At 47.8% G+C, this 25,385-nt stretch overlaps 1 pseudogene; it reads right to left on the bottom strand.

Moving 5' to 3' along the window:
* LOC106609816 (CCR4-NOT transcription complex subunit 4-like) overlaps positions 1-25,385 on the bottom strand; it is a 61,705-nt pseudogene that overhangs the window by 20,855 nt on the left and 15,465 nt on the right.

The following is a 25,385-nucleotide window of genomic DNA, read 5'->3' as shown; positions in this document are numbered from 1 at the left end:
AAAAAATTGTCAAAGATTCCAGTCACCCAAATCATAGACTTTTCTCTGCTACCGCACGGCAAGCTGTACCGGAGCACCAAATCTAGGACCAAAAGGATCCTTAACAGCTTCTACCCCCATAACACTGCTGAACAATTAATCAAATGGCCATTGAATACAAGGCGGTTGATCTCCCGGCTACACTGCTGCTATTCGCTTGCTTATTATCTATGCAGTCACTTCACCCCTACCTACAGTTGAATCTGGGCGTTTCCTACACTGAGTCCCTGTAGGGAATAGCGTGCTATACGGGATACACTCTGGGTGTTTCTGAGTCGCTGTAGAGAATAGGGTGCTATATGGGATACACCCTGGGTGTTTCTGAGTCCCTGTAGGGAATAGGGTGCTATACGGGATACACTCTGGGTGTTTCTGAGTCCCTGTAGGGAATAGGGTGCTATACGGGATACACTCTGGGTGTTTCTGAGTCCCTGTAGGGAAAAGCGTGCTATATTATATGGGATACACTCTGGGTGTTTGAGTCGCTGTAGGGAATAGCGTGCTATATGGGGTACACTCAGTGTTTTTGAGGTGATGTGTCGTGTCCTGACCAAAAACATACTTTAAGATTTAGACCTCAATCTGGGCTCACATCTCTCCATCAGCGGAGGGCCAGAGAAGTCAGGGAAGGAGAGGGAGGGTGCTTGGCCTCAGTCTCCCTGACTGACGTATTTGGGAGGAGAGGAGAGGAGGGGAGAGTAGAGGAGAGATCAGAAGGGGAGGAGAGAGAGGAGAGAGTAGAAGGGAAGAGGAGCGGATCAGAAGGGAGGAGAGTGGAGAAGGGGAGAGGAGCAGAGGAGAGCAGCAGAGGAGAGCAGAGGAGCTGCAGAGGTAAACAGAAAAGCAAAGAGCAGCCACACTCACTTGTCAGCCTCACAGGATGAATGACCCAAAACCAGGGCTGACCCCAAACGACCTGGTCAGAAGTTGTTCTACACTATATGGGGAACAAGTGCTATTTGAGGCACAGCCCTAGGCTCAGTCCGGGGGGGGCGGGGTTAAGAGAGGAACTGGCCAATGACAGTTGATCATGTTTTCTGGGCAGCCATCCAGAGAGCAGAGGTGGGTCAGCAACAGCCGAATAAAGAGCTGTTGGACGAATGAGGAGCGAGAGGGGAGGTGCTCTGCTAAACGTGTTTGTTTCTGTTCTTCACACAGGAAGAGGTTGTTCAGGTCAGACAGATCTGACTGGTCCTGGGCGGATTTAGTTGTCTGTCAGTCAGAGAGAAAGATGGATTGTAAAATGGTTTGCAGTCAATGGTAGCAGCTCAACGACCTAACCATAGGCATTAGATTCTTTGATCAATTTGCGTTATTTCAAAGCTATGTACCCAAACAGTGATGCATAATCTGTACCTATGACCCTGGCAGTAACACCCTATGACGTCTTCTATACTGTTGGCTGACTGGGTCAGTCTGTTCTATTCTGATGGTAATTCCAGCCACTGCACTACACTCCACTAGGGTAACCATGTGCTGCCACCCAGTGGTTCTCTCGCTCATGTATTACCTATTACTTACCCACAATGCAATGCAATTCAATGACCTCATGGGATTGTTTGGACAAAAACAAACAAAGAAAGAAAGAGCTGCAGGGTTGTGCTTTTTCCAGTCACAGCTACCACTGGCAGCGCTCCATGTCTCCATTATAAAATGGCTAGGTTGGATTCTGGATGCTTATTGACTAAAAGTATATATCATTACATGCATCTATACTACTGTATATTTCACACATTATCCCCAAGTCCTCCTCGCTGACTATATTCTACACATTATCACCAAGTCCTCCTCGCTGACTATATTCTACACATTATCCCCAAGTCCTCCTCGCTGACTATATTTCATACATTATCCCCAAGTCCTCCTCGCTGACTATATTCTACACATTATCACCAAGTCCTCCTCGCTGACTATATTCTACACATTATCCCCAAGTCCTCCTCGCTGACTATATTTCATACATTATCCCCAAGTCCTCCTCGCTGACTATATTCTACACATTATCCCCAAGTCCTCCTCGCTGACTATATTTCATACATTATCCCCAAGTCATTCTCGCTGACTATATTCCACACATTATCCCCAAGTCCTCCTCGCTGACTATATTTCATACATTATCCCCAAGTACTCCTCGCTGACTATATTCCACACATTATCCCCAAGTCCTCTTCGCTGACTATATTCCACACATTATCCCCAAGTCCTCCTCGCTGACTATATTTCATACATTATCCCCAAGTACTCCTCGCTGACTATATTCCACACATTATCCCCAAGTCCTCCTCGCTGACTATATTTCATACATTATCCCCAAGTACTCCTCGCTGACTATATTCCACACATTATCCCCAAGTCCTCTTCGCTGACTATATTCCACACATTATCCCCAAGTCCTCCTCGCTGACTATATTTCATACATTATCCCCAAGTACTCCTCGCTGACTATATTCCACACATTATCCCCAAGTCCTCTTCGCTGACTATATTCCACACATTATCCCCAAGTCCTCCTCGCTGACTATATTACATACATTACCCCCTAGTCCTCCTCGCTGACTATATTTCATACATTATCCCCAAGTCCTTCTCGCTGACTATATTTCACACATTATCCCCAAGTCCTCCTCGCTGACTATATTTCATACATTATCCCCAAGTCCTCCTCGCTGACTATATTTCATACATTATCACCAAGTCCTCCTCGCTGACTATATTTCATACATTATCCCCAAGTCATTCTCGCTGACTATATTCCACACATTATCCCCAAGTCCTCCTCGCTGACTATATTTCATACATTATCCCCAAGTACTCCTCGCTGACTATATTCCACACATTATCCCCAAGTCCTCTTCGCTGACTATATTCCACACATTATCCCCAAGTCCTCTTCGCTGACTATATTCCACACATTATCCCCAAGTCCTCCTCGCTGACTATATTTCATACATTATCCCCAAGTACTCCTCGCTGACTATATTCCACACATTATCCCCAAGTCCTCTTCGCTGACTATATTCCACACATTATCCCCAAGTCCTCCTCGCTGACTATATTACATACATTACCCCCTAGTCCTCCTCGCTGACTATATTTCACACATTATCCCCAAGTCCTTCTCGCTGACTATATTTCACACATTATCCCCAAGTCCTTCTCGCTGACTATATTTCACACATTATCCCCAAGTCCTTCTCGCTGACTATATTCCACACATTATCCCCAAGTCCTTCTCGCTGACTATATTTCATACATTATCCCCAAGTACTCCTCGCTGACTATATTCCACACATTATCCCCAAGTCCTCTTCGCTGACTATATTCCACACATTATCCCCAAGTCCTCCTCGCTGACTATATTTCATACATTACCCCCTAGTCCTCCTCGCTGACTATATTTCATACATTATCCCCAAGTCCTTCTCGCTGACTATATTCCACACATTATCCCCAAGTCCTTCTCGCTGACTATATTTCACACATTATCCCCAAGTCCTTCTCGCTGACTATATTCCACACATTATCCCCAAGTCCTTCTCGCTGACTATATTTCACACATTATCCCCAAGTCCTTCTCGCTGACTATATTTCACACATTATCCCCAAGTCCTTCTCGCTGACTATATTCCACACATTATCCCCAAGTCCTTCTCGCTGACTATATTCCACACATTATCCCCAAGTCCTTCTCACTTAGTCTGAACTGGGAGTCTGGACTGTATCATGTTAACTCTCCACTGGGAGTCTGGACTGTATCATGTTAGCTCTCCACTGGGAGTCTGGACTGTATCATGTTAACTCTCCACTGGGAGTCTGGACTGTATCATGTTAGCTCTCCACTGGGAGTCTGGACTGTATCATGTTAACTCTCCACTGGGAGTCTGGACTGTATCATGTTAGCTCTCCACTGGGAGTCTGGACTGTATCATGTTAACTCTCCACTGGGAGTCTGGACTGTATCATGTTAACTCTCCACTGGGAGTCTGGACTGTATCATGTTAACTCTCCACTGGGAGTCTGGACTGTATCATGTTAACTCTCCACTGGGAGTCTGGACTGTATCATGTTAACTCTCCACTGGGAGTCTGGACTGTATCATGTTAGCTCTCCACTGGGAGTCTGGACTGTATCATGTTAGCTCTCCACTGGGAGTCTGGACTGTATCATGTTAGCTCTCCACTGGGAGTCTGGACTGTATCATGTTAACTCTCCACTGGGAGTCTGGACTGTATCATGTTAACTCTCCACTGGGAGTCTGGACTGTATCATGTTAGCTCTCCACTGGGAGTCTGGACTGTATCATGTTAACTCTCCACTGGGAGTCTGGACTGTATCATGTTAACTCTCCACTGGGAGTCTGGACTGTATCATGTTAACTCTCCACTGGGAGTCTGGACTGTATCATGTTAACTCTCCACTGGGAGTCTGGACTGTATCATGTTAGCTCTCCACTGGGAGTCTGGACTGTATCATGTTAACTCTCCACTGGGAGTCTGGACTGTATCATGTTAACTCTCCACTGGGAGTCTGGACTGTATCATGTTAGCTCTCCACTGGGAGTCTGGACTGTATCATGTTAACTCTCCACTGGGAGTCTGGACTGTATCATGTTAGCTCTCCACTGGGAGTCTGGACTGTATCATGTTAGCTCTCCACTGGGAGTCTGGACTGTATCATGTTAGCTCTCCACTGGGAGTCTGGACTGTATCATGTTAGCTCTCCACTGGGAGTCTGGACTGTATCATGTTAACTCTCCACTGGGAGTCTGGACTGTATCATGTTAGCTCTCCACTGGGAGTCTGGACTGTATCATGTTAGCTCTCCACTGGGAGTCTGGACTGTATCATGTTAACTCTCCACTGGGAGTCTGGACTGTATCATGTTAACTCTCCACTGGGAGTCTGGACTGGGAGTCTGGACTGTATCATGTTAACTCTCCACTCATGATGCAATACACACACATACACGTCTTCAGGAAGTAATCAGACCCCCTTGACTTTTTCCACATTTTGTTACGTTACAGCCTTATTCTGAAATTTATTAAATAAATACAAAATCATCAGCAATCTACACACAATACCCCATAATTACAAAGCAAAAACAGGACATTTTTGCGAATGTATTAAAAATCAAAAACAGAAATACCTTATTTACATAAGCATTAAGACCCTTGAAATTGAGGTCAGGTGCATCCTGTTTCCATTAATCATCCTTGAGATGTTTCTACAACTTGATTGGAGTCCACCTGTGGTAAATTCTATTGATTGAAGATGATTTGAATGCTCTGGCCTGAATGCCAAAGGAAACCTGGCACCATCCCTATGGTGAAGCATGGTGGTGGCAGCATTATGCTGTGGGGATGTTTTTCAGCGGCAGGGAGTGGGAGACTAGTCAGGATCGAGGGAAAGATGAACGGAGCAAAGTACAGAGAGATCCTTGATGAAAACCTGCTCCAGAGCGCTCAGGATCTCAGACTGGGGCGAAGGTTTACCTTCCAACAGGACAACGACCCTAAGCACACAGCCAAGACAATGCAGGAGTGGCTTTGGGACAAGTCTCCGAATGTCCTTGAGTGGCCCAGCCAGAGCCTAGACTTGAACCTGATCGAACATCTCTGGAGAGACCTGAAAATAGCTGTGCAGTGACGTTCCCCATCCAACCTGACAGAGCTTGAGAGGATCTGCAGAGAAGAATTGGAGAAACTCCCCAAATACAGGTGTGCCAAGATTGTAGCGTCATACCCAAGAAGACTCAAGGCTGAGTACTGAGTAAAGGGTCTGAATACTTATGGAAATGTGATACCAGTTCTCTTATTTTTAATAAATTAGATTTATTAAAAAGATTTCAGATTTCTAAAAACCTGCTATTGCTTTATCATCATGGGGTAGTGTGATGTCATTATGGGGTATTGTGATGTCATTATGGGTTATTGTGATGTCATTATGGGGTATTGTGATGTCATTATGGGGTATAGTGATGTCATTATGGGGTATTGTGATGTCGATTGATGAGGAACATTTTTTAAAATCCATTTTAGAATAAGGCTGTAACGTAACAAAATGTGGAAAAAGTCAAGGGGTCTGAATCCTTTCTGAATGCACTGTATACATTATTATGGTATGTATTACCTGTCATGGCGATGCCTCCCAGCCCTGTACTGTGGTGATGCATACTGGGCAGCATCCGGTCCAGGAAGCTGCTGTGTTGTGACACCGTATGGTTGCCGCCGAAGTGCGTCGTGAAGTTACTGCGCGTCGGGACCGAGCCTACAGCCGTGGAGGACGTCATCCAGGGGTGACGGCTGGTCTGTGATGAAGACGAGGACGATGATGGCGGCAGCTGTCCGGGGAAGCTGAAGGAGTTATAGACAGCCCGTTGTTGAGGGTGTTGGTGGTGTTGATGCATCTGGGAGAAGCAGTGATTACTAGAGAGACCAGAGTTCAGCCCAGAGAAGAAGTGGTTACGGGGTATCAGCTCTCCAGGGGGACCAGAACCAGCTTTGGTGGGTACAGAGGAGAGGAGTGAGTGGTGGTGGGGGGGGAAGGGACCTGGGGAGATGGAGAGGGACGGGAGGCTGTCCTGAATGCTGAGCTCCTTCTCTATCAGGTCCTCCAGGGCTTTACGGGTGATGTCGAAGGGATCAAATCCCAGGTCATCTTCTGACGTCTGTTGTTTGGATGAGCCGAAGCCGAACGCTGCCTGCCAGTCTGTTGAGGACGATACTGGGATGGTATCTGGAGGAAACAGCAAGACATTAGTGATGACAAATTTAACAGAAAAAGCTTTTAAATGCCTATAATTAATACAAACAAACAAGGCCGCCTCGTCGCTGGCTGGCTAAGCTGGGCCGCCTCGTCGCTGGCTGGCTAAGCTGGGCCGCCTCGTCGCTGGCTGGCTAAGCTGGGCCGCCTCGTCGCTGGCTGGCTAAGCTGGGCCGCCTCGTCGCTGGCTGGCTAAGCTGGGCCGCCTCGTCGCTGGCTGGCTAAGCTGGGCCGCCTCGTCTGCTAAGCTGGCCTGGCTAGGGCCGCCTGGCTGGGCGCCGCTGGCTGGCTAGGCCGCCGTCGCTGGCTGGCTAGGCCGCCTCGTCGCTGGCTAGACATTTGGACTGTGTTGTCCACCCTGACTCTTAAACCCCCAGTAATTAAATGACATTACATGATCTAAAATAGTATAGATCTCCCATTTGTAACGTATGCAGATAAATAAACATATACTTGTCATTTATATGCAGGTAGAGTTCCCACTGTACCTGAAGTGAAGAGGCTGTGTGGTTGGGGTGCAGTGGGCCAGGTGTCGTGGTTGTTATGTGTCTCGGTGCTGGGGAACCCATGGAGGCTGCTGGGGATGGGGTTAGGATGGCGGAAGTTACTATTGTCTGAGAACAGAGACTGGGACTCGGCGGCAGCCCCCTGAAAGGGAGACCGGGTAGTCACACTGATGGGAACCACCTGGCTGGCTTTGGAGAAACCAGGAGGGCCGGAGAGGACAGGAGGGGGCGACGGAGAGTCACTGTCTGGGAGCTGGGGGAGAGAGAGAGGGAGAGAGAGATGAGGGAGGAGAGAGAGAGAGATGAGGGAGGAGAGAGAGATATGAGGGAGGAGAGAGAGAGAGATGAGGGAGGAGAGAGAGAGAGATGAGGGAGGAGAGAGAGAGAGATGAGGGAGGAGAGAGAGAGAGATGAGGGAGGAGAGAGATGAGAGAGAGAGATGAGGGAGGAGAGAAAGAGATGAGGGAGAGAGATGAGGGAGAGAGATGAGGGAGAGAGGGAGAGCAAGCGTGAGAGAGAGAGAGAGAGAGAGAGAGAGAGAGATGGTCAGTCTTCTCAATCAAATTAGAATGAATAAACAATTAGTCAGCATCACTGATTAGTTAAAAAAAGAAAAAAATGACCAATGTGTAACAGCTTTTCAATCAAGAAGTCTAGGAGTCAACAGATAGACTTGGTAGATGGGAATCTGCAGCTAAGGTCAAATAAAGACTGACCAACTTCACCTAACATTTCCTAGCCCCTGAAAACTCTACAATGTTCTCCATCTTACCAGGTTGTGACGTTCTGAGGAGTCTCCATGTTGTGTGTCACTGCTCCTGATGACGTCTGGCAGAGCATCACTGGGGCTGAAAGACACAGCAGCTGGTTAGAACAGCCATGATGTGGCGAGGATGACCAGAGATAAAATGTCTCAATTACACTACATCACCAACAGTATGATGACACCTGCTCGTCCAATAATCTCATTCTAAAATCATGGGCATTAACATGGAGTTGGTTCCCCCCTTTGCTGCTATAACAGCCTCCACTCTTCTGGGAAGGCTTTCCACTAGATGTTGGAACATTGCTGCTATAACAGCCTCCACTCTTCTGGGAAGGCTTTCCACTAGATGTTGGAACATTGCTGCTATAACAGCCTCCACTCTTCTGGGAAGGCTTTCCACTAGATGTTGGAACATTGCTGCTATAACAGCCTCCACTCTTCTGGGAAGGCTTTCCACTAGATGTTGGTACATTGCTGCTATAACAGCCTCCACTCTTCTGGGAAGGCTTTCCACTAGATGTTGGAACATTGCTGCTATAACAGCCTCCACTCTTCTGGGAAGGCTTTCCACTAGATGTTGGAACATTGCTGCTATAACAGCCTCCACTCTTCTGGGAAGGCTTTCCACTAGATGTTGGAACATTGCTGCGATAACAGCCTCCACTCTTCTGGGAAGGCTTTCCACTAGATGTTGGTACATTGCTGCTATAACAGCCTCCACTCTTCTGGGAAGGCTTTCCACTAGATGTTGGAACATTGCTGCTATAACAGCCTCCACTCTTCTGGGAAGGCTTTCCACTAGATGTTGGAACATTGCTGCTATAACAGCCTCCACTCTTCTGGGAAGGCTTTCCACTAGATGTTGGTACATTGCTGCTATAACAGCCTCCACTCTTCTGGGAAGCCTTTCCACTAGATGTTGGAACATTGCTGCAGGGGGACTTGCTTCCATTCAGCCACAAGAGCATTAGTGAGGTCGGGCACTGATGTTGGGCGATTAGGGCTGGCTCGCAGTCGGTGTTCCAATTCATCCCAAAGGTGTTCGATTTGGTTGAGGTCAGGGCTCTGTGCAGGCCAGTCAAGTTCTTCCACAACGATCTCGACAAACCATTTCTGTATGGACCTCGCTTTGTGCACGGAGGCATTGTCATGCTGAAACAGGAAAGGACCTTCCTCAAACTTGCCACAAAGTTCCACAGAATTGTCTAGAATGTCATTGTATTCTGTAGCGTTAAGATTTCCCTTCACTGGAACTAAGGGGCCCAAACCATGAAAAACAGCCCCAGACCATTATTCCTCCACCAAACTTTACAGTTGGCACTATGCATTCGGTCAGGTAGTGTTCTCCTGGCATCCGGCAAACCCACATTTTCCGTCGGACTGCCAGATGGTGAAGTGTGATTCATCACTCCAGTGAACGTGTTTCCACTGCTCCAGAGTCCAATGGCGGTGAGCTTTACACCACTCCAGCTGACGCTTGGCATTGTACATGGTGATCTTAGGCTGGTGTGCGGCTGCTCGGCCATGGAAACCCATTTCATGAAGCTCCCAACGAACAGTTCTGGTGCTGATGTTACTTCCAGAGGCAGTTTGGAACTCGGTAGTGGAACTCAAGACGATTTTTTACGCGATTCAATACTCGGCGGTCCCATTTGTGAGCTCGGCAGTCCCACTTCGCGGCTGAGCCGTTGTTGCTCCTAGATGTTTCCACTTCACAATAACAGCACTTACAGTAGACTGGAACAGCTTTAGCAGAGCAGAAATTTGACGAACTGACTTGTTGGAAAGTTGGCATCCTATGACGGTGCCACGTTGAAAGTCATTGAGCTCTTCAGTAAGGCCATTCTTGTTTATGTTCTTAATTGTTTTCACCCCTTTTTCCTCCCCAATATCATGAAATCCAATTTGTAGTTAATCTTCTCTTAACGCTGCAACTCCAACGGGCTCGGGAGAGGCGAAGGTCGAGCCGTGATGACCTCCGAAACTTTAACCGCCAAGCCGCGCTGCTCGCTTAACCCGGAAGCTAGCCGCACCAATGTGTCGGAGGAAACGCCGTTTAACTAACGGCCGAGGTCAGCTTGCAGGTGCCCGGCCAGCCACAAGGAGTCGCTAGAGCGCGATGAGCCAAGGAAATTTCCCCGTCCAAACCCTGTCAACGCTGGGCCAATTGTGTGCCGCCCTATGGGGCTCCCGGTCACGTCCAGCTGTTACACAGCCTGGGATCGAACCAGAGGCTGAAGTGGAGCCTTAAACTGCTGGGAGGTCAAGTAAGGCCAATTATACTGCCAATGTTTGTCTATGGAGATTGCATGGCTGTGTACTTGATTTCATAAACCTGTCAGCAACGGGTGTGGCTGAAATAGCCAAATCCACTAATTTGAAGGGGTGTCCAGATATTTTATAGCGTAGCTCGCAAACAGAGGATAACCAACACGTCTACACACAATGCAAGCAGAGGATAACCAACACAGTACACAAACAAATGGTGGTAGTGGTAGGCTATAAACACAGCAAAGCTAAACAAACAATACAGAAAAAAGCACAGCAACGCCAGCAGGCGAGAGATAACAGCAACGCCAGCAGGCGAGAGAGAACAGCCACGCCAGCAGGCGAGAGATAACAGCAACGCCAGCAGGCGAGAGATAACAGCAACGCCAGTAGATGAGAGATAACAGCAACGCCAGCAGGCGAGAGATAACAGCAACGCCAGAAGACGAGAGATAACAGCAACACCAGCAGGCGAGAGATAACAGCAACGCCAGTAGGCGAGAGAGAACAGCAACGCCAGCAGGCGAGAGATAACAGCAACGCCAGTAGGCGAGAGATAACAGCAACGCCAGTAGGCGAGAGATAACAGCAACGCCAGTAGGCGAGAGATAACAGCAACGCCAGTAGGCGAGAGATAACAGCAACGCCAGCAGGCGAGAGATAACAGCAACGCCAGCAGGCGAGAGATAACAGCAACGCCAGCAGGCGAGAGATAACAGCAACGCCAGTAGATGAGAGATAACAGCAACGCCAGTAGATGAGAGATAACAGCAACGCCAGCAGGCGACTGATAACAGCAACGCCAGTAGGTGAGAGATAACAGCAACACCAGTAGGTGAGAGATAACAGCAACGCCAGTAGATGAGAGATAACAGCAACGCCAGTAGATGAGAGATAACAGCAACGCCAGTAGATGAGAGATAACAGCAACGCCAGCAGGCGAGTGATAACAGCAACGCCAGTAGATGAGAGATAACAGCAACGCCAGCAGGCGACTGATAACAGCAACGCCAGTAGGTGAGAGATAACAGCAACGCCAGCAGGCGACTGATAACAGCAACGCCAGTAGGTGAGAGATAACAGCAACGCCAGTAGGTGAGAGAGAACAGCAACGCCAGTAGGTGAGAGATAACAGCAACGCCAGTAGATGAGAGATAACAGCAACGCCAGCAGGCGACTGATAACAGCAACGCCAGTAGATGAGAGATAACAGCAACGCCAGCAGATGAGAGATAACAGCAACGCCAGTAGATGAGAGATAACAGCAACGCCAGTAGATGAGAGATAACAGCAACGCCAGTAGATGAGAGATAACAGCAACGCCAGTAGATGAGAGATAACAGCAACGCCAGTAGATGAGAGATAACAGCAACGCCAGTAGATGAGAGATAACAGCAACGCCAGCAGGCGACTGATAACAGCGACGCCAGTAGATGAGAGATAACAGCAACGCCAGCAGGCGACTGATAACAGCAACGCCAGTAGAGCATCGAGGAGGTTTGAAGGAGTTGTTCTGGAACAGGATACATTTAATTCTACTTCTCTCTTGACATCTCATGTTAGTCATTTTTCTTTGTGTGAAAACATTTCAGTGGAGCCTTTAGAAAAGAAGCTGTGTGTAAATGGGTTTGGGAGTTAACGTCCGTGGATGGTCGTTCAAGACTGATGCACACTTCACACAAACAGAGCGATGGATAGTATGTAGAAGCGACGTGTGAAAACAAGGCTCCGTCGCTGCGCTTGAGTGAAGTGCGTGCGGCCCTTTACCTGGGGGTCACAGCTTGAGGAGAAGGCTGAGAGGCCAGTCACAGAGCCCAGACCAACGGCACATTCTGGCCCATCCGGTGTCATGTGTTCAGAGTCCGAGACGCCGCCGTTCGACGGAGGGCTCTTACGGTGATCCGATCGCCATTGGTTGTTTTCCCCGTGGGTTGTAACGTTGGCCACACGTCTTGTCCATGACTGTTGTTACTGTTGGATGTGGAGAGGAGAGGAGAGAGGGCGGGGGAAAGAGAGAGCGAGGGGGAAGAGAGAGCGAGGGGGAAGAGAGAGCGAGGGGGGAAGAGAGAGCGAGGGGGAAGAGAGAGCGAGGGGGAAGAGAAGAGCGAGGGGGAAGAGAGACGAGGGGGGAAGAGAGAGCGGGGGGAAGAGAGCGGGGGGAAGAGAGCGGGAGAAAGAAAGAAGGAATAGTGAGTAATTGAGGGGCAGAGAAGGGAGACGAATGTACCACATGAGTGAATCTCAGCTTTTCAAAAGACATCAGTCAAGTGTCAGGTATCAAAATGTATCACAGGATAGTGTGTAACTCTAAAGAGCTTAACCTACCTCTGTAAAGAGCTGGGTTTAGAGCTCTACGCCCTACCTCTGTAAAGAGCTGGGTTTAGAGCTCTACGCCCTACCTCTGTAAAGAGCTGGATTTAGAGCTCTACGCCCTACCTCTGTAAAGAGCTGGGTTTAGAGCTCTACGCCCTACCTCTGTAAAGAGCTGAGTTTAGAGCTCTGGTTTAGAGCTCTACGCCCTACCTCTGTAAAGAGCTGAGTTTAGAGCTCTTAGTCCTGCCCCTGTAAAGAGCTGGATTTAGAGCTCTTAGCCCTACCTCTGTAAAGAGCAGGGTTTAGAGCGCTTAGTCCTACCTCTGTAAAGAGCTGAGTTTAGAGCTCTTAGTCCTACCTCTGTAAAGAGCAGGGTTTAGAGCTCTTAGTCCTACCTCTGTAAAGAGCTGAGTTTAGAGCTCTTAGTCCTACCTCTGTAAAGAGCAGGGTTTAGAGCTCTTAGTCCTACCTCTGTAAAGAGCAGGGTTTAGAGCTCTTAGTCCTACCTCTGTAAAGAGCAGGGTTTAGAGCTCCTGGTTGTCTCCCCTCCTGAGGTCTGGGTGGTAAAGCTGGGGTTCTGGTACAGATCCTGTAACAGCCTCTGCTCATACTCTTGATGCTTCCCTGCCTGACAGACAACACAGAGCAACACAAAGGACCAGGTTAGGAGGATAAAAACCTGCTGTGAAGTCTACACTACTACAATCTTGGGACTCCATTTCAATTCTCATAGTTCATCGCATCCCATCTATTCGTCACCTTCTCAAGCATATTAGAGGAGGTCGTCCCAGGTCCCTCCCCTCAGACCTTCTACAATGTGTTTTGAGAAGGAGGTAGGCGATATCATGTGAGGATCGGAGGAAAGATGAATTGAGAAAGAGCCTTACTAAGTATTGAATTGGTCATCTTACCTGCATCTCCTCTTTAGTGAAGCTGGCCGCATCATCCCCCAGCTCGTGTAGATACATGCAGTCAGGTTTGGGACACCCCATGCTCTTCAGAAAGTAGCTGCAGTATTTCGTCGTCCCTAAAGAAGCCTGTAGAACACAACAACAGTTCGTTAGCTGCAGTATTTCATCGTCCCTAAAGAAGCCTGTAGAACACAACGACAGTTCGTTAGCTGCAGTATTTCATCGTCCCTAAAGAAGCCTGTAGAACACAACAACAGTTCGTTAGCTGCAGTATTTCATCGTCCCTAAAGAAGCCTGTAGAACACAACGACAGTTCGTTAGCTGCAGTATTTCATCGTCCCTAAAGAAGCCTGTAGAACACAACGACAGTTCGTTAGCTGCAGTATTTCATCGTCCCTAAAGAAGCCTGTAGAACACAACGACAGTTCGTTAGCTGCAGTATTTCATCGTCCCTAAAGAAGCCTGTAGAACACAACGACAGTTCGTTAGCTGCAGTATTTCATCGTCCCTAAAGAAGCCTGTAGAACACAACGACAGTTCGTTAGCTGCAGTATTTCATCGTCCCTAAAGAAGCCTGTAGAACACAACGACAGTTCGATTAGCTGCAGTATTTCGTCGTCCCTAAAGAAGCCTGTAGAACACAACGACAGTTCGTTAGCTGCAGTATTTCATCGTCCCTAAAGAAGCCTGTAGAACACAACGACAGTTCGTTGGCTGCAGTATTTCGTCGTCCCTAAAGAAGCCTGTAGAACACAACGACAGTTCGTTAGCTGCAGTATTTCATCGTCCCTAAAGAAGCCTGTAGAACACAACGACAGTTCGTTAGCTGCAGTATTTCGTCGTCCCTAAAGAAGCCTGTAGAACACAACGACAGTTCGTTAGCTGCAGTATTTCATCGTCCCTAAAGAAGCCTGTAGAACACAACGACAGTTCGTTAGCTGCAGTATTTCATCGTCCCTAAAGAAGCCTGTAGAACACAACGACAGTTCGTTAGCTGCAGTATTTCATCGTCCCTAAAGAAGCCTGTAGAACACAACGACAGTTCGTTAGCTGCAGTATTTCATCGTCCCTAAAGAAGCCTGTAGAACACAACGACAGTTCGTTAGCTGCAGTATTTCATCGTCCCTAAAGAAGCCTGTAGAACACAACGACAGTTCGTTAGCTGCAGTATTTCATCGTCCCTAAAGAAGCCTGTAGAACACAACGACAGTTCGTTAGCTGCAGTATTTCATCGTCCCTAAAGAAGCCTGTAGAACACAACGACAGTTCGTTAGCTGCAGTATTTCGTCGTCCCTAAAGAAGCCTGTAGAACACAACGACAGTTCGTTAGCTGCAGTATTTCATCGTCCCTAAAGAAGCCTGTAGAACACAACGACAGTTCGTTAGCTGCAGTATTTCATCGTCCCTAAAGAAGCCTGTAGAACACAACGACAGTTCGTTAGCTGCAGTATTTCATCGTCCCTAAAGAAGCCTGTAGAACACAACGACAGTTCGTTAGCTGCAGTATTTCATCGTCCCTAAAGAAGCCTGTAGAACACAACGACAGTTCGTTAGCTGCAGTATTTCGTCGTCCCTAAAGAAGCCTGTAGAACACAACGACAGTTCGTTAACTGCAGTATTTCGTCGTCCCTAAAGAAGCCTGTAGAACACAACGACAGTTCGTTAGCTGCAGTATTTCAGCGTCCCTAAAGAAGCCTGTAGAACACAACGACAGTTCGTTAGCTGCAGTATTTCGTCGTCCCTAAAGAAGCCTGTAGAACACAACGACAGTTCGTTAGCTGCAGTATTTCATCGTCCCTAAAGAAGCCTGTAGAACACAACGACAGTTCGTTAGCTGCAGTATTTCAGCGTCCCTAAAGAAGCCTGTAGAACACAACGACAGTTCGTTAGCTGCAGTATTTCATCGTCCCTAAAGAAGCCTGTAGAACACAACGACAGTTCGTTAGCTGCAGTATTTCGTCGTCCCTAAAGAAGCCTGTAGAACACAACGACAGTTCGTTAGCTGCAGTATTTCGTCGTCCCTAAAGAAGCCTATAGAACACAACGACAGTTCGTTAGCTGCAGGTGTACCAATGTGTACAAATTCACATCAGAGAAGATGACATTTCAAATGTTAATCTGATACAGAGAGATGCTTATTGTTTTTTATCCTGTGCATAGACTAGACGTATATACCGTTGTAAATGTTCCCAAGCTTACCTTCAGTGTTCTGCCATCTACTACTAGGTTGTTGACACACTGTATTGCTCTGAGGGCGTCTTCTGACCGGATGTAAGTGACATAGGCACTGGCACTGGGACCCTTGGGGACAAGACCAAGACAATCAATGGATCAATCAATCAGTGTACTTTATGTATTTCCATTGTACTGGTGTTATGGCTTTATATGGTGTTAGTAATACATTTCTAATGCACTCCATCAACCAACCAAAATCCCATCAATTTAAACTACAACATTGCTGTCAATCATCCTCGCCCACAGGAAGTCCCCCCCTCACCTGTGAGCCGGCGTATGAGGTGCTGTTGTTGATGACAACCTTATGGACCTTCCCAAACTTCACAAAATACTCCGGTCTCTTTAGAATCTGGGACGGACAGAGAAAACAGAGGTACTGTTAGCCAAAATACATATCCTATCTAAAACATGGTCAAACATGACCCTTATAATCATGTTACAACAGTCAATTACGCTCCAAAACAGTTACAATAAGAGGGATAAGAGGGGGGAAAAAGATACAGTAGCACTGTCAAAGCTGTACAAAAAAAGTCTGCAAACAAGCAAACACCGTCCACAAATTATGTGTTTACAACACCGCGTTGGTAGTAAAGAATCATTTGTTCGAGCGCAACTTCTGGGGTAGCTAGCTTTAGCTTGGTACCTAGCTAGCACCAATACAACCAGCCTGAAAACAATGACCAGTAGAAACTGCAGCCATTTTCATTATTCTTAGCAATGATTTAGGAATCCTTGTGAGTAAGTATTAGCTAGGAAGTCACTTGTTGTTCGCCAATTGAAATTGAACTTCAGTTCATGAAAATAAATAGCTAGCCAGCTACTTAACCCTGTTGCCCAAAGCTAACGTTATAAGCAGTCAGCTAACTTAATCTGGCTAGTGATGCTCGAACCGGACCGGGTCATGTGTTGTGAAGCTAGCCACAATAAGGATTAGCCACAATAGTGGACTTTGCGGTTAGCCTTCAAAATAAAAGTATGTAATTAACAGTGATGTAAATGAATACAAATAGTAGAATTATGCCATACTTTTATTTTTAAGGCTAACCGCAAAGTCCACTACTGTGGCAATTTTTTTAAACATTTTAGTCATTTTTAGCAGACGCTCTTATCCAGAGCAACTTACAGTAGTGAATGCATACATTTCATTTCATGCATTTTTTTTTTTGTACTGCCCCCCCGTGGGAATCGAACCCACAACCCTGGCGTTGCACACACCATGCTGGCGTTGCAAACACCATGCTCTACCAACTGAGCCACAGGGAATCCTTATTGTGGCTAGCTTCACATAGATGGGTCCAACCAACATTAATCAAATAAGAACTGTCTTATAAATTAGGGTTATTTTAGATGATGACACCTAGCTATATAGTTAGCTGGCTAACGATAGCTACTGAAACAGATGATGTCGTTTTGCTACGTTTTTGGGGAAGAACATTGTCCGCATCCATGAGCTAGCTAGCTTTTTTTATGACCAGCACTGTAGGTGCGCTAGACAACTTTACCCGCATCATAGCAGACGTATCGATGAATCGTTGTGACATATGAAATACGAGTGGTAGTGTAATCAACGTGTAATAACTACGTTAAAAAAATGAATGAATGCATTAAATGATTATGTGACGTGCAGTCATATTCAGATCCTGATTGGTCAAAGTGTTACTCGACGTGGATCTTTTTTGACATGAAAAGACCCAAACGGCGTTCCATAGAAATCCTGGTTGAGAATGAAACGACTGAACAAATGAACAATGAAACAGCACAGCAAGTAAGTGAAAGAAATAGGTTTTGATGATGTTTTACCGGTAATGGGGACATACGTAAATGCCAACAAAATAACGTTTTGGTCAGTCCTTTATTTAACTAGACAAGTCAGTTAAGAACAAATTATTATTTACAAATTCTTATTTACCCCGGCCAAACCCGGACGACGCTGGGCCACTTGTGTGCCGCTCTATGGTACTCCCAATCACGTCCGCATGTGATACAGCCTGGATTCGAACCAGGGACTGTAGTGACGCCTCTTGCACTGAGATGCAGTGCCTTAGACCGCTGCGTCCATGTGTGTGTGTGTGTGTTAACTATTTAATTGTACTAGAATGCTTAAAAAGGCCGCTAAAATTTTAAATATCGGTTATCAGTATTGTGTTTTTCTTTAAGCGAGGAAAATATTGGATACTTGGGCCTGTATTTAAACATTATTAAACCAGAATGAACATGAAACAAGTTACTGTACATCGAAGCATGTTGTTACTACTTCCTGTTGGGAGTAAATCACAGAAATACAGAACTTGAGGGGAAAAGGCAGATGCTACACATTTCAAGAAGAACTAAAAATCTGCCATGATCTGCATTGACGAGGTTTCTGATTGGTTGTGCTAGTGGTTTCTGTAGAAGGAGTCCAGGGTAGTGAGATGGGTAAATAGGGAAGTGGTTGTGTTGGTGGTTTCTGTAGAAGGAGTCCAGGGTAGTGAGATGGGTAAAGAGGGAAGTGGTTGTGTTGGTGGTTTCTGTGGCCCGAGCCGCTGGGCGACGATGGTTTTGACATTCTGGTCACTCTCCGTCCACTTTGACCGGAGCGCAGACATTTCTTTGCAGCCTTTGTTTGACCAATGCTCCCTCCTCTCTCTCTCTCTCCCTAAAAGACTGAGTGAAACCATTGGCAGTAGCAGCTGTGTGATAATCAAACACCACTATATCAGGCCAGCCAGAATACAACCAGGACAGACATGGGGAAAATGTCGCTGGCCGTGTGCGTACAACAGCAGTACACGTGAGCAGACGAGGTTAAACCGTGAAAGAATGTGACAACAGAAAGGTATTGTCACGTCCTCTTCCAATTTCAACAGCATTGTAACTCAAGTCTCTTTCTGACACTCCATAGACACATCATTTCTTCTGTGAACAGATGAATATTGCGTCCTGTCTATTTGTGTGGAGGGGTGTTGCTATGACGACCATCCGGGACCACGGCAGAACACTCTGTTGTTGTTGTCCTGTACTTATGTTGTTGTTGTTGTTGTGGGGGAAATTAGCAAACAGAAAGGCTGATGCCTAGAAGCCAGATAGTACACCAGATTCCAGACAAACCAGTTTCCAGACAAAGCAGTTTCCAGACAAACCGGCCATTTTTTCCCCCCTAGAGATTTTAGGTAAGGTCTGGTTTATTCTGGTGTTGGTGGGTTCACCAAAACCCTTCTGTTGTACGTCATACTACAGAGGAAATGGAAACTGTTCCAGCTTTCTGCTAATGAAGCTTTTCACACCACTGAATAAATCACCAACTAGTGTGTGTGTGTGTGTGTGTGTGTGTGTGTGTGTGTGTGTGTGTGTGTGTGTGTGTGTGTGTGTGTGTGTGTGTGTGTGTGTATGTATGTATGTATGTATGTATGTATATATATATATATATATATATATATATATATATATATATATATATATATAACCCACAAGCTTTACTTTCAATCAAATTGTATTAGTCACATGCGCTGAATACAACAGGTGTAGACCTTACACTGAAATGTACAGAGTCAATGTGGAGGCTATATACAGGGGGTACCGGTACAGAGTCAATGTGGAGGCTATATACAGGGGGTACCGGTACCGAGTCAATGTGGAGGCTATATACAGGGTACCGGTACAGAGTCAATGTGGAGGCTATATACAGGGGGTACCGGTACAGAGTCAATGTGGAGGCTATATACAGGAGGTACCGGTACAGAGTCAATGTGGAGCCTATATACAGGGGGTACCGGTACAGAGTCAATGTGGAGGCTATATACAGGGGGTACCGGTACAGAGTCAATGTGGAGACTATATACAGGGGGTACCGGTACAGAGTCAATGTGGAGGCTATATACAGGGGGGTACCGGTACAGAGTCAATGTGGAGGCTATATACAGGGGGTACCGGTACAGAGTCAATGTGGAGGCTATATACAGGGGGTACCGGTACAGAGTCAATGTGGAGGCTATATACAGGGGGTACCGGTACAGAGTCAGTGTGGAGGCTATATACAGGGGGGTACCGGTACAGAGTCAATATGGAGGCTATATACAGGGGGTACCGGTACAGAGTCAATGTAGAGGCTATATACAGGGGGGTACCGGTACAGAGTCAATGTGGAGGCTATATACAGGTACCGGTACAGTGTCAATGTGGAGGCTATATACAGGTGGTACCAGTACAGAGTCAATGTGGAGGCTATATACAGGGTGTTACGGTACAGAGTCAATGTGGAGGCTATATACAGGTGGTACCAGTACAGAGTCAATGTGGAGGCTATATACAGGGGGTACCGGTACAGAGTCAATGTGGAGGCTATATACAGGGGGTACCGGTACAGAGTCAATGTGGAGGCTATATACAGGGTGTTACGGTACAGAGTCAATGTGGAGGCTATATACAGGTACCGGTACAGAGTCAATGTGGAGGCTATATACAGGTGGTACCAGTACAGAGTCAATGTGGAGGCTATATACAGGGTGTTACGGTACAGAGTCAATGTGGAGGCTATATACAGGTACCGGTACAGAGTCAATGTGGAGGCTATATACAGGGGGTACCGGTACAGAGTCAATGTGGAGGCTATATACAGGGGGTACCGGTACAGAGTCAATGTGGAGGCTATATACAGGGGGTACCGGTACAGAGTCAATGTGGAGGCTATATACAGGGGGTACCGGTACAGAGTCAATGTGGAGGCTATATACAGGTACCGGTACAGAGTCAATGTGGAGGCTATATACAGGTGGTACCAGTACAGAGTCAATGTGGAGGCTATATACAGGGGTTACCGGTACAGAGTCAATGTGGAGGCTATATACAGGGGGTACCGGTACAGAGTCAATGTGGAGGCTGTATACAGGGGGTGCCGGTACAGAGTCAATATGGAGGCTATATACAGGGGGTACCAGTACAGAGTCAATGTAGAGGCTATATACAGGGGGTACCGGTACAGAGTCAATGTGGAGGCTATATACAGGGGGTACCGGTACAGAGTCAATGTGGAGGCTATATACAGGGGGTACCGGTACAGAGTCAATGTGGAGGCTATATACAGGTACCGGTACAGAGTCAATGTGGAGGCTATATACAGGTGGTACCAGTACAGAGTCAATGTGGAGGCTATATACAGGGTGTTACGGTACAGAGTCAATGTGGAGGCTATATACAGGTGGTACCAGTACAGAGTCAATGTGGAGGCTATATACAGGGGGTACCGGTACAGAGTCAATGTGGAGGCTATATACAGGGTGTTACGGTACAGAGTCAATGTGGAGGCTATATACAGGTGGTACCGGTACAGAGTCAATGTGGAGGCTATATACAGGGGTACCGGTACAGAGTCAATGTGGAGACTATATACAGGGTGTTACGGTACAGAGTCAATGTGGAGGTTATATACAGGTGGTACCGGTACAGAGTCAATGTGGAGGCTATATACAGGGGGTACCGGTACAGAGTCAATGTGGAGACTATATACAGGGTGTTACGGTACAGAGTCAATGTGGAGGCTATATACAGGGGGTACCTGTACAGAGTCAATGTGGAGGCTATATACAGGAGGTACCGGTACAGAGTCAATGTGGAGGCTATATACAGGGTGTTACGGTACAGAGTCAATGTGGAGGCTATATACAGGGTGTTACGGTACAGAGTCAATGTGGAGGCTATATACAGGGGGTACCGGTACAGAGTCAATGTGGAGGCTATATACAGGGGGTACCGGTACAGAGTCAATGTGGAGGCTATATACAGGGGGTACCGGTACAGAGTCAATGTGGAGGCTATATACAGGGTGTTACGGTACAGAGTCAATGTGGAGGCTATATACAGGAGGTACCGGTACAGAGTCAATGTGGAGGCTATATACAGGGGGTACCAGTACAGAGTCAATGTGGAGGCTATATACAGGGGGTACCTGTACAGAGTCAATGTGGAGGCTATATACAGGGGGTACCGAAATGTGGAGGCCAGTCCGGTACAGAGTCAATGTGGAGGCTATATACAGGGGTACCGGTACAGAGTCAATGTGTGGGGGCAACGGTTAGTTGAGGTAGTATGTACATGTAGGTAGAGTTATTAAAGTGACTATGCATAGATGACAACAACAGAGAGTAGCAGCGGTGTAAAGAGGGGGAAGGGGCCATGTAAATAGTCTGGGTAGCCATTTAATTACTTTCCATTATAAACTAGCTTTGCCCTATAATCTCATCCTCTGCATATTATATCACACTCCACTGCCTCCCAGAGTTCCCTTCAGAGCTGACTGAGTCAACCCCTCCCTCCCTCTCCCTCTCCCTCCCTCCCTCCCTCCCTCATTAAGTGAATTTCTAGGAAGCGGGGAAGGAAAGGAAGGATAATCTCAGAGCAGTCATTGATGACGACGATAATGAACAAATATTCCCTATGATTCGTTTAGGAGTGTTATTCCCAGATCTCTGGGTGTCTGTGTTCCTACCTCAGGGTCGGCCAGTCTCTGTGACAGCCCCACTAGAAACACCAGGTTTCTCTGCACCACCCTGACGCTGGCCAGGTGCTTCCTGTTTTCTGTGGTCTTCTGTTTCTTCTCCACCTGTTTGGCCTTCTTCTCATTCTTTATCCTCTGCAGCTCCTCCGCCGACAGGGGGTTGTACACCGCTGGGTCCTCTGGGTAAGGCTGTTACAGAGACAGGAGAGAGAGAGGGGTGTGTTAGATAAAAGGACAGGGGGTTGTACACCGCTGGGTCCTCTGGGTAAGGCTGTTACAGAGACAGGAGAGAGAGAGGGGTGTGTTAGATAAAAGGACAGGGGGTTGTACACCGCTGGGTCCTCTGGGTAAGGCTGTTACAGAGACAGGAGAGAGAGAGGGGTGTGTTAGATAAAAGGACAGGGGGTTGTACACCGCTGGGTCCTCTGGGTAAGGCTGTTACAGAGACAGGAGAGAGAGAGGGGTGTGTTAGATAAAAGGACAGGGGGTTGTACACCGCTGGGTCCTCTGGGTAAGGCTGTTACAGAGACAGGAGAGAGAGAGGGGTGTGTTAGATAAAAGGACAGGGGGTTGTACACCGCTGGGTCCTCTGGGTAAGGCTGTTACAGAGACAGGAGAGAGAGAGGGGTGTGTTAGATAAAAGGACAGGGGGTTGTACACCGCTGGGTCCTCTGGGTAAGGCTGTTACAGAGACAGGAGAGAGAGAGGGGTGTGTTAGATAAAAGGACAGGGGGTTGTACACCGCTGGGTCCTCTGGGTAAGGCTGTTACAGAGACAGGAGAGAGAGAGGGGTGTGTTAGATAAAAGGACAGGGGGTTGTACACCGCTGGGTCCTCTGGGTAAGGCTGTTACAGAGACAGGAGAGAGAGAGGGGTGTGTTAGATAAAAGGACAGGGGGTTGTACACCGCTGGGTCCTCTGGGTAAGGCTGTTACAGAGACAGGAGAGAGAGAGGGGTGTGTTAGATAAAAGGACAGGGGGGTTGTACACCGCTGGGTCCTCTGGGTAAGGCTGTTACAGAGACAGGAGAGAGAGAGGGGTGTGTTAGATAAAAGGACAGGGGGTTGTACACCGCTGGGTCCTCTGGGTAAGGCTGTTACAGAGACAGGAGAGAGAGAGGGGTGTGTTAGATAAAAGGACAGGGGGTTGTACACCGCTGGGTCCTCTGGGTAAGGCTGTTACAGAGACAGGAGAGAGAGAGGGGTGTGTTAGATAAAAGGACAGGGGGTTGTACACCGCTGGGTCCTCTGGGTAAGGCTGTTACAGAGACAGGAGAGAGAGAGGGGTGTGTTAGATAAAAGGACAGGGGGTTGTACACCGCTGGGTCCTCTGGGTAAGGCTGTTACAGAGACAGGAGAGAGAGAGGGGTGTGTTAGATAAAAGGACAGGGGGTTGTACACCGCTGGGTCCTCTGGGTAAGGCTGTTACAGAGACAGGAGAGAGAGAGGGGTGTGTTAGATAAAAGGACAGGGGGTTGTACACCGCTGGGTCCTCTGGGTAAGGCTGTTACAGAGACAGGAGAGAGAGGGGTGTGTTAGATAAAAGGACAGGGGGTTGTACACCGCTGGGTCCTCTGGGTAAGGCTGTTACAGAGACAGGAGAGAGAGGGGGTGTGTTAGATAAAAGGACAGGGGGTTGTACACCGCTGGGTCCTCTGGGTAAGGCTGTTACAGAGACAGGAGAGAGAGAGAGGGGTGTGTTAGATAAAAGGACAGGGGGTTGTACACCGCTGGGTCCTCTGGGTAAGGCTGTTACAGAGACAGGAGAGAGAGAGGGGTGTGTTAGATAAAAGGACAGGGGGTTGTACACCGCTGGGTCCTCTGGGTAAGGCTGTTACAGAGACAGGAGAGAGAGAGGGGTGTGTTAGATAAAAGGACAGGGGGTTGTACACCGCTGGGTCCTCTGGGTAAGGCTGTTACAGAGACAGGAGAGAGAGAGGGGTGTGTTAGATAAAAGGACAGGGGGTTGTACACCGCTGGGTCCTCTGGGTAAGGCTGTTACAGAGACAGGAGAGAGAGGGTGTGTTAGATAAAAGGACAGGGGGTTGTACACCGCTGGGTCCTCTGGGTAAGGCTGTTACAGAGACAGGAGAGAGAGAGGTGTGTTAGATAAAAGGACAGGGGGTTGTACACCGCTGGGTCCTCTGGGTAAGGCTGTTACAGAGACAGGAGAGAGAGGGGTGTGTTAGATAAAAGGACAGGGGGTTGTACACCGCTGGGTCCTCTGGGTAAGGCTGTTACAGAGACAGGAGAGAGAGAGGGGTGTGTTAGATAAAAGGACAGGGGGTTGTACACCGCTGGGTCCTCTGGGTAAGGCTGTTACAGAGACAGGAGAGAGAGAGGGGTGTGTTAGATAAAAGGACAGGGGGTTGTACACCGCTGGGTCCTCTGGGTAAGGCTGTTACAGAGACAGGAGAGAGAGAGGGGTGTGTTAGATAAAAGGACAGGGGGTTGTACACCGCTGGGTCCTCTGGGTAAGGCTGTTACAGAGACAGGAGAGAGAGAGGGGTGTGTTAGATAAAAGGACAGGGGGTTGTACACCGCTGGGTCCTCTGGGTAAGGCTGTTACAGAGACAGGAGAGAGAGAGGGGTGTGTTAGATAAAAGGACAGGGGGTTGTACACCGCTGGGTCCTCTGGGTAAGGCTGTTACAGAGACAGGAGAGAGAGAGGGGTGTGTTAGATAAAAGGACAGGGGGTTGTACACCGCTGGGTCCTCTGGGTAAGGCTGTTACAGAGACAGGAGAGAGAGAGGGGTGTGTTAGATAAAAGGACAGGGGGTTGTACACCGCTGGGTCCTCTGGGTAAGGCTGTTACAGAGACAGGAGAGAGAGAGGGGTGTGTTAGATAAAAGGACAGGGGGTTGTACACCGCTGGGACCTCTGGGTAAGGCTGTTACAGAGACAGGAGAGAGAGAGGGGTGTGTTAGATTAAAGGACAGGGGGTTGTACACCGCTGGGTCCTCTGGGTAAGGCTGTTACAGAGACAGGAGAGAGAGAGGGGTGTGTTAGATAAAAGGACAGGGGGTTGTACACCGCTGGGACCTCTGGGTAAGGCTGTTACAGAGACAGGAGAGAGAGGGGTGTGTTAGATAAAAGGACAGGGGGTTGTACACCGCTGG

The sequence above is a fragment of the Salmo salar genome, chromosome ssa07, assembly GCF_905237065.1.
Source record: "Salmo salar chromosome ssa07, Ssal_v3.1, whole genome shotgun sequence".
Classification (NCBI taxonomy): domain Eukaryota; kingdom Metazoa; phylum Chordata; class Actinopteri; order Salmoniformes; family Salmonidae; genus Salmo; species Salmo salar.
The sequence above is the reverse complement of the archived record's forward strand: the minus strand, read 5'-3'. Positions and strand labels throughout refer to the sequence as shown.